This window comes from Dreissena polymorpha, chromosome 3, assembly GCF_020536995.1.
Source record: "Dreissena polymorpha isolate Duluth1 chromosome 3, UMN_Dpol_1.0, whole genome shotgun sequence".
In the NCBI taxonomy this organism is placed as follows: Eukaryota; Metazoa; Mollusca; class Bivalvia; order Myida; family Dreissenidae; genus Dreissena; species Dreissena polymorpha.
Window position 1 is genome coordinate 6,064,315 of NC_068357.1, and position 10,215 is coordinate 6,074,529.

General features: G+C 34.8%; 2 long non-coding RNA genes across 2 annotated transcripts; both read right to left on the reverse strand.

Annotated features, from left to right (window-relative positions):
- Window positions 1–1,193: 1,193 nt before the first annotated feature.
- On the reverse strand, window positions 1,194–4,721 carry LOC127872841 (uncharacterized). Its single transcript, XR_008045804.1, has 3 exons — window positions 4,598–4,721; window positions 4,344–4,457; window positions 1,194–1,321 (listed from the first exon to the last, which is right to left on the reverse strand). It is a non-coding gene; the product is annotated as an uncharacterized LOC127872841 (long non-coding RNA).
- Window positions 4,722–6,138: 1,417 nt separating this feature from the next.
- On the reverse strand, window positions 6,139–10,215 carry LOC127872846 (uncharacterized). The gene is made up of 3 exons (XR_008045809.1): window positions 10,080–10,215; window positions 8,187–8,375; window positions 6,139–6,258 (listed from the first exon to the last, which is right to left on the reverse strand). It is a non-coding gene; the product is annotated as an uncharacterized LOC127872846 (long non-coding RNA).

Below are 10,215 nucleotides of genomic sequence, written 5' to 3' on the forward strand. Positions count from 1 at the left end.
GCAGCTTGCCCTTCTATTCGTAATGGGCCATATTCCATACTTGCAGCACCCTTTATCCAAAAATTTGCTGATGCATTCACCCTGTAAAATAGCATTTGTTTCATATTCTCTCATTTACAAATTGCCTTCATTATGAGCATATCGTTTATATTTTGCCAAATTAGGTCCATAATGAACAAAAACGCATATATTGTACTTACAGATATTTGAAAAATGTGTCTTCTCCCCGCCATACAGTAATATCTGATGTGTCCACATTAATGCGTTTAGAAAGCGAGAAACCTAAACCAATTGGGCGAATTTTTATCCCGTACTGGGCTAAATATTGAAACATCGTAACGTCTTCCAAAATGTCCCTTGATTCTTCAGGTAAAATCAAGAAAACAGTATTGCCAAAGTCTTGGCAAATGTCAAGTATAATGCAGTATTTTCGACCTTGCAAGTGCTCGGGCATCGATATGATTTTGCCGTACAATGAAATTTGGAATCCTTTACCAATTTTAAACACCGTGTATAACGTTGCGTCATCCAAAGGTGCTCCTTTGCACTCCCCTTTATTTATTTCGCTTCCGTCTTCGATATCTACGTGTAGATCATTTAATCCCAGCAAAACACGACCAGGTTGACTGAAGGATAACCATTTGGGCAAAACATCTTCAATATTGTTCAGGAATGTTTTGGTAAACGAATTTTCTTGCAGAATGTCATGAATATCGCGTGGAGTAATATCAAATGACCAGCATTCGTGCCTTCGTGTTTCCTCTTCTTTAATTCCGTCATGTTCCGAAAACTGAAGAGAGCCGGAGATAAGTTTGTATGTGCTGATATCAACTTGTAAACCCGATACTGACAACGGCATTGCTAGTGCGTTAATCTCCACAAACGCAATGCCAAACGTATACTTAATTTTGTTGTTAGTTTTCAGTTTATACCACGGAGATGTTGACGAAAGAATTATGTTCAGAGTATTCCCATGGCCGCATTGAGACATTAAAATGGTCGAGCATCCTCTTGGTAATAAGTGTCGAACCAATCCATAGCGAGAGAACATGCTTGATGAGAGGTTGTCTGAACCTATTCAAAATACAAAAAAAACTTAACACTATTAACCAACCAAAACAATGTTTCGTAACAAAAACAAAAACTTTTGTTTGGCGCTGTCTTGTTTTTGTGTAAATTTTTGAAAGAATATTACCAGAGCATATATATCCATTGCTTTGCAGAGTGGCATTTCCGCTACATGCACAATGGAATGAGCCTTCAGTGTTTACACAAATGTCTTCACATCCACCATTTAAATATCCTTCGCATTCGTTTATATCTAGAACAAGAGAAATATATGTATCATGACCAGGCTGAAAATAAGGCCAAATGTATTATTATTTGCAAAATTTATTATGGTCACTTAACGCTATTTCACATAATGTAGATTGTTTTACGTCCAGATTAAGGTGAAAACCCTGCGTCTTATCATTGAAAGCATTATATGATCATGCAGATATGTGTAAAACGATATTTCTTCCAATCGTGAACTATTATACAAAAACAACGCTTCTTGACAATGTAATTTTCATTTTGTAAACTTTTCAAAGACTATTTTATGCACAAAATCTTTTCTGAACGAGCAATGTATATAACACAGTCGGCTATAAATTAATATTGATATGTTGTTTTCCTTTACATAAGTAAAATACTGCTAGGCAACTGCTCGGATCCGTTACGTTCCCGCTAAAGGTAACAGACTCTCTATGTTTCAAACAATTTATCTACCTTCAATTCTAGATAAACTAAATCAGTATTAATGGTAAGTGGATAACCGACCAAATACCACATCATTATTTCTCAGCTGGGACTTAATTCATAATAATAATAATAATAAAAATACCACATTTATATAGCGCCAATTCATACAGTATTGTGCGTTCAAAGGCGCTTTACAAAAGAATCAATTGGCAATGGCTTGAGTAAAAGAACATTAATTAAAGCCAATACTTAAAACAAATATACAAATATGTGTGATCCACTTAGATTCATGTTTTGCCCGAAAACGAAATTAGCAAACCGTGGATTCTAAGAAATTCACAAAAACTTACATTGACTATGCAATGACTCAAATAAAAGAACAAAAATAGTAGTCAATATTTAAAACAAATACAAATATATGTGATCCACTTAGATTCCTGCTTTGCTCGAAACCGAAATAAGCAAAATACGAACAATGGATTTTAAGAAGTAAATCAAACTGACATTGACTATCCTATATGCAATAAGCGTTTCTTTGTACAAAAGTTGTAAAAAAGTTTGATGTTAAAAATAATATGTTTAAGACAACAATGTTAACCGTATCCAGTATCCGTACCTGAAAATGAATCATGACTGCAGCCGGTACAGTGATTGGGTTAATTCTTACCTATCTGCTCTCAGAGCCCGGCAATATCCGCTAAAGGCCGATAGCCCATGCCGACGTTTCACACATAAAACTGTCAGTTTCACTTCATTAGGATTGTTGTTAAGTCGGTGCTCTCAGAGCCCGGCACTGCTGCTTAAGGCAGACAGTCCATGCCGACGGTTTAACAACCTGAAACCCGACACCCTAATGTGGACCCATGGACATTATCGTAACCTTCCCGTAATAGCACTCTACATTTTAAAATCGATATCAACCCGTTTATGGCAGATAATCAAATAGTATAGCAAGTTAGCAAGTGAATCAATTAACATTTATTGCGCAATTGGTAGTCATTTTTTTTCTTTTTTATTGTCACAAGAGATGTTCGTAAACAGTGATCGTAGTCAGCTACGCCGAACACGTCTTCGGTGTGTGAATAGGAATTGCAATTACTTTATTTATATGTAAATTAAATCCCGTTTGTTTTCGCATAATTGAATGCTATTGGAACAAGGGCTGTTTGTAAAACATGCATGCCCCCCTATATGGGCTATAAGTTGTAGTAGCAGCCATTGTGTGAATACGTTTTTTGTCACTGTGAACGGTGGTGGTGGTGGTGGTGGTGGTGTGGTGGTGGTGGTGGTGGTGGTGGTGGTGGTGGTGGTGGTGGTGGTGGTGGTGGTGGTGGTGGTGGTGGTGGTGGTGGTGGTGGTGGTGGTGGTGGTGGTGTAGTAGTAGTAGTAGTAGTAGTAGTAGTAGTAGTAGTAGTAGTAGTAATAGTAGTAGTAGTAGTAGTAGTAGTAGTAGTAGTAGTAGTGTAGTAGTAGTAGAAGTAGTAGTAGTAGTAGTAGTAGTAGTAGTAGAAGTAGTAGAAGTAGTAGTAGTAGTAGTAGTAGTAGTAGTAGTAGTAGTAGTAGTAGTAGTAGTAGTAGTAGTAGTAGTAAGTAGTAGTAGTAAAAATAGTAGTAGTAGTGGCAGTAGTAGTAGAAGTAGTCATAGTAGACATGGTAGAATTGGTGGTGGTGGTGGTGGTGGTGGTGGTGGTGGTGGTGGTGGTGGTGGTGGTGGTGGTGGTGGTGGTGGTGGTGGTGGTGGTGGTGGTGGTGGTGGTGGTGGTAGTAGTAGTAGTAGTAGTAGTAGTAGTAGTAGTAGTAGTAGTAGTAGTAGTAGTAGTAGTAGTAGAAGTAGTAGTAGTAGTCGTAGTAGTAGTAGTAGTAGTAGTAGTAGTAGTAGTAGTAGTAGTAGTAGTAGAAGTAGAAGTAGTAGTAGTAGAAGTAGTAGTAGTAGTAGTAGTAGTAGTAGTAGTAGTAGTAGCAGTAGCAGCAGCAGCAGCAGTAGCAGCATTACAATACCAATACTTAAGAATGATCAAATAGGAAAAGGTAACCTAGCACTGGCAGTAAATATGGGGCTCATTTACAGGTCAGATTTGGAATCTCTGCTGTAAAATGAGATTTTGAATGAATTAAAGGGGGGCAAATCTGTAATAAAAAGAACATGCATAAACCGTAGTTGTTTCCCTTGTTTGAACAATGCTAAATCCTTATAATGCCTATTTCCAGTAAATGTGACCTTCACCTGTGACCTTGACCTTTGACCTAGCGACCTCAAAATCAATAGGGGTCATCTGCGTGTCATGATCAATGTACCTATGAAGTTTCATGATCCTAGCCCCAAGCGTTCTTGAGTTATCATCCGGAAACCACCTGGTGGACGGACCGACCGACCTACCGACCGACCGACCGACATGAGCAAAGCAATATACCCCCTCTTCTTCGAAGGGGGGCATAATAATAAATAGGCCATACATTCTTATAAATAGCAGCTCGTTTTTTTAAGACAAGTGATAAATCCATATACAATACAATACATAAAACACAACATTTAACATGAAAAAAAGGTTAAACCAGAATCTTTGCCTTCAACTGTCGATTTCAAACATCGGTGTTATTACCTTTTTCGCAATGTCGACCGTTATATCCTGTTGCACAAGAACACAAATACGAATTCACATTATCATCGCATCGCCCGCCATGTTGACAAACCACACCAACGCAGTCATCGACATCTGTGGTGCACACAAGCATGTATAATAATGTATATGTGTTCATATTGAGTAAGTGCACGGAAAAATACTAGTTGTATCTTCATTGAATTGTCGTTTTTTAATACAAACGAGTGCGTGAAACATAAGTTAAATGATCTTACCTGTGCAAGAAACATTATCTTTGTCCAGGGCAAAGCCATCACCACAATTACACTTGTAACTTCCGGCAGTATTAATGCACTTTTGTGAACAACGGGAATTCCCTGTCTGACATTCATCCATATCTACAAACACATTTCATTGTACCTTGATTTTGTTCAGTTAATATTATGTTTTTAATATTTCAAGCTTGGGGAATGTTAGTTAACAATGCGATTATACAGTCCCATATCATTTATTATGATAAAAAAATTAATCTGTGTGTGAACTTATTTATATTAATAAAACAACCGTTAACAAAACTATTTTATTACTCATACCTCTACAAGAGTACTCATTCGTATCAAGCATATAACCACTGCGACACGAGCACTTGGGAACACCTCTCTCTGTAAGACAGGTATGATCACACATCCCGTTCCTAGCATTGCAAGGTAAACGAACTGAAATATATCAAAAGGGCTTTAATCACCAATTCATTCTTGAATATTAAAATAACCGTTCTATTCAATGTATAAATGTTGTTTGTGTTAAAATATATTCAATGACTTACTCTAAATCAGCTAAGAAAATGAATGCTTTTGTGTTACACTAAATTTAAGAAACAGGTCTTAGCATACAACATTTTCAAGAAGATATTAATTTTGATGGTGAAGAAGAGTTTTTCTGTTATAAATAACGATATGTCAGTAGATAATGAAGCGCATTATTGTATGTATGCAAATGTTTATTAATTAAACACAATTTTAGTTTTAGTATTTTGGTCAAGTTCCCCACGGATACTACTTCCGCACACCCTGGGTACTTTGAAGTATACTTCACCGTACACCAATTTTCAAATGATAATTTTGGGAACCCCGGTATACTAACAGGTATTCCATCTTTCCTAATTAAAAAATGTGTACCCTAAATTGTTCGTTCCCAATTGTGTGTGCCCAAATTGTGTTCGTACCCACTTTTTTTCGAGGAAATTTACTTTCAATAAAAGATTTTATGGCGTAAACAACTTTACAGATTTTCTTAGCGCCAATAGTTTTGATGAGTATTTCGGCAAGATAGTTAAAAGAAAATGGTTTCATGCTTTTTATAGGCAAATTAATATGAATTATATTTTTGAAACAACATTCAATTGTTATTGTGTTTTTACAAATAATGGATAGACATCTGTAGGTTCCAAGCATTAATGTAAAAAAAATGTATTACAAGTAAAGCAGTGATTTGCCTATTCTCTAAATCAACAAATAATTGAAAGGTACACGGCCAGGCATATACTGGTATATAGGATTCATTGATCACGATTGCAACCGTATGCTACACTAACCGAGGCCCCCGACGTACTTGCCTTATCAGAAATAAAAATGTTACCAGTCAAGGACTATACATGTACATATTTTCCGCTTAAAAATGAGGCCGCGTCGGTGGCCTCTGCTGGTACTAACCTATTTAACATTATTATTATATGAATATTTCACCATTTAACGTACATATTGATTAGAAACGATCGAACCTTCGGTATAACTTGCAAATCATGACTTACCACAACCCTTGTTGTAACCTGCTGAGCGGTAAGGGAGATTACACTGTGTACACTGTATCCCGTCTGGACTGCCACCACATTCTTGTTGTCCTTGCACACAGTGCTGGATTGAAATATGCTGGCAAGCTAAAAATGAAAAATAATAGGCCAGTCCGACATCCTGCGCATATAAGCCTTGATACATTTACATTTTGGTTTTGAAAAAACATTCCATATCACAGTATCAGATGTATGCAAATTTCCTTTAGTGTCTTTCCATTTTGCGTGTTTGCCTGTCATATACAAATTGGATTATAATCAAACGTAATTAGGTATATTAACATTTACCACTTACATGCAAAACAGACTTGATAGGAACTTGACTTTTAATTAGCTTGAGTCACCTTGTTTTCGAAACTTAATTTAGAACATGAAAACATCAAATTGCAGTTATGTCCTTTTTACATAAATATATTTTTTAATGGAAAAATGATGAAACACGTTCATTTATGCATTGATTGGCGAAACATTGTGTTGTTAATAAGGTTCGCATAAATGTACATTTATACATTTATATGAAAACTTCCCATAAATGAGAAAAACTAGCATTCGCCTATGACAGATTTGTCAACGGTTGCAACATATAGTAAATCGATACAAGAGAAATTTACCAATATATGTTTTCGTTACTGCGCATTAACGATTACGATCGCGTTATGAAATAAGCATGAACACCATGCGAGGCACCAACACGAGTTGTAAGATATTAAATATTGAGTAGATACAACTGGAGCGATCACTGACAGTTATAAATATCCCCACATACCGCTTTTTAAATTGATGTAAAGTTGTTACATGGAGAAAAAAAATGGGACAGGTAATTCCTAAATAATCCAATGCCTTACTTCTTGTTATTGGGTATAACAAAACAAAAAACAAAAAATAAATAAACAACCGAATCAGTTTTGACATGGCGCTGCCAAATGCAAAAATAACTCATAATTTATACATATATAATGTACACAATGCGTCGAATGTCATAGGAAATAATCATCTTAAATATTATCCCAAATGTGCATATTTACTGCTGACTGTTCTAAGTATTAAGAAAAGTTTTGATAATATAAAAAAAACAATAAGTTTATGTCTGTGCTTATAAAACTTTAAAGTTTGTGCACGTAGAGAAATTTAACTTTATATGTCATCGTAAATTTATCCCTGTGTAATCGTAGGACTGTCTGTCGAAAGAATATACTAACCTGTTGATTGGCAACTTGTTTTTGGCTTAATTCTAACTGAATAGAAAAAATCATTAGGATTGATATTGATTTTCTTTCGACGATAGTCGTTTAATCGCTAAACAGTCGTTCAGAAAACCATCGCGGCAGCCATTTTTGTTATTTCGAATGAATGCGTTTAGTCACGCCATCATGTCAATTGGGCTGCAAAACATCTACGGACAATCTTTCATAGATCGATGCGGCAATTTAAATTTGCTGAGAACTACAAACGTGCTTTAATAAAAAAAGCTAAAATGAAATATTTCGAATCTCTTAGAGAAAGTCATACAAAAAAACAAATAAAAATAGTGAGTATGTTCTATCGTTTTTTTATTCAAAATATCTATTGTAATTTTGAAAAAAAAGAAAAGAAAAATAAGAACAACATTTAATTCCGCTTTCGTATGCGTTTTCGATTATTAATTTAGTTTTAAGTGTTCTCAGGTTTAGAGCTTCTTTACACGGTAAAACACTTATAGTATTAGCTTTCTTTTTACTAATAACATCATCTTTATTTATTGGTATACAGAATAATATTGTTTCATCAAAAGCGCTCTACTGCGCGTGCTATGGTTTGCATAATTATGTGACGATTATATCATTTTATGCATGCACGACATCAAAACGTTCCCATTCATTAGTTTATTCTGACAACTACATTTTTTTCAAAACAAAACATAGGGGTACATTTGTTTCAGTGAACATGCATCGTGAAAAAATAAACAAAAATGATTACAATTTGCATAGATTTATAAATGTGTGGATATTTAATTTAAAATTATATAATAAGATTACCTTCACAGCACTCTCCAGTCCTCCAGATGGGACAGGAACAACTCGATTTGTAAATCCCGCCATTGTAGCAAAACTCGTTGCAAAAAGCATAGTGTATCTCAGCTATAAAAGTACCAAACGAGCACGTCATTCCTTTCACACCACCACCGCAGCTGTGCGAACAACTGCTCCAGCTTACACAGGCACATTCTAAGAATTAAACATAAGCATGATTACCGAACACGAGTATAACGATGCCAATGCTTGTTGTTTTTATCCTTTTTAGGCTTTATCATGTATGTTTAAAGTGTTTTAAAGGGAATCACGCAGGTTATATAGGTGTAAACATACATTCGTATATACATATTAGGCAATTAGGATCCTTCCCTCTGAACATAACCGTTTAAGACAGGAACAACGTTAGAATGTGGTGTGACGATTCGTTAAATAAACACGTATTACATTACCCCATTTTAAAAGCCAAATGGTCCTTTCTAACAATATTTTTTCTTTAATTTTCACTACATTCAAAGACGTAATAATGTCCAACAACACAGCTATTGTACTAACAGACTGTCCGTAAAAGTATTTATTTAAAAAACAATAGTTCGGATCTCTAAGATATGGAAAACCAAAACCACATGTTTCTGAAATCATTTAGAAATGCAACAAGCGCTTTCTTAAAAGGAAATATTGTATATAGTACGCTCATCCTTTCATTTTACAAACCGTTAAGAAACAAATATATAACATATCACTGTTGGATTTGCTTTTTACCTAAAAAAAATGAAAAGTAAAAATAACTAAGGCAATGAAAAGCTTAATTCTTTCTGAAATCTAAACAATATTAAGTCGTACATAAATGAGTTTTACTTAAACATAAACATTAAGGTAAACACATAATACGCAAAACAAAATGAGGAGTTGGCGACAAAAATGTTAGCAAAAAGTAAAAAAAAATAACTATGTTGGTTCAGAACTTATAACCGACGATCCACACGAAAAAATGACAGAATATAACGCTTTAACCTGCACTTAGAGTAAATTACTCTATCCACCTTGTTTTATATATTGATACAGGACAAAAGATAATGGCGTAAAATAAAAACATAACAATGGCTGAACACACCGACCTAACGTTATAATTTTTTTATCTCAGAATAAATATTTATATTTTATAATATAGCGAATCGTACCGGCCAGAGCTCCAGATAAGGATTTAGTCGAAAGGGTATGTTACCCCCTGATATTATTGTTAAAGCATAGTTTACTCCTTTGTTTCAGCTATAAAGGGTACTTAGGAATATTGAGGGGTATTTTCTAATTCCATAGATAGCGGACATATTACATGGCGTGTTTAATCTAGAAATATTCTTATTTGTTATTGATATTAGAAAATGCAAAGGAAAGACGTTAAGATGATGATATGAACAGACTTTCTTTAAATATTCTTGCAGGAGCCGCTGGTCGCTTAAAACGTCCCTTTTTTAACCACAAACATGATGGGCCACCATAGTGATTACAAGCTTGTTTTGATTGACTTACTTTTGATTCAAAGGTTAACTTATACTTAAAACTCAACTGGATTATTGGTTAAACCAGTGACGCTTTTTATTCGATTAAAAATACGTACCAAGATTTATATTGCGTAATGTTACGTACCGGGCTGATTTTTAATGCGTTTTTTTATTTTTTCAATGCGTACTTACGCAGATACGCATCTTATCTGGAGCTCTGGTACTGGCAAATATTTGACATTAATTATTTTCAAATTCAGCTTTGTTTAAGGAGCTGCCAGTTTGGGCTCGTTTAAATGACAGAGTGCCTATAACAGATCAGATTATAAGACAACGAAAATATATAGTTATGTTTTAGCTTTTCTATTATGAAAACGCTATATAATATATAACATACCTGCATATTTCGCTAAAGTCACAACAATAAAAACTATGTTTACAAGCATTGCGGTGTTTGCGTTAAAGCTTCGCAAATTATTATTTTAATTTAAGCAGTACATACTTCATGAACAGTTTTCAAACATTAATCACCC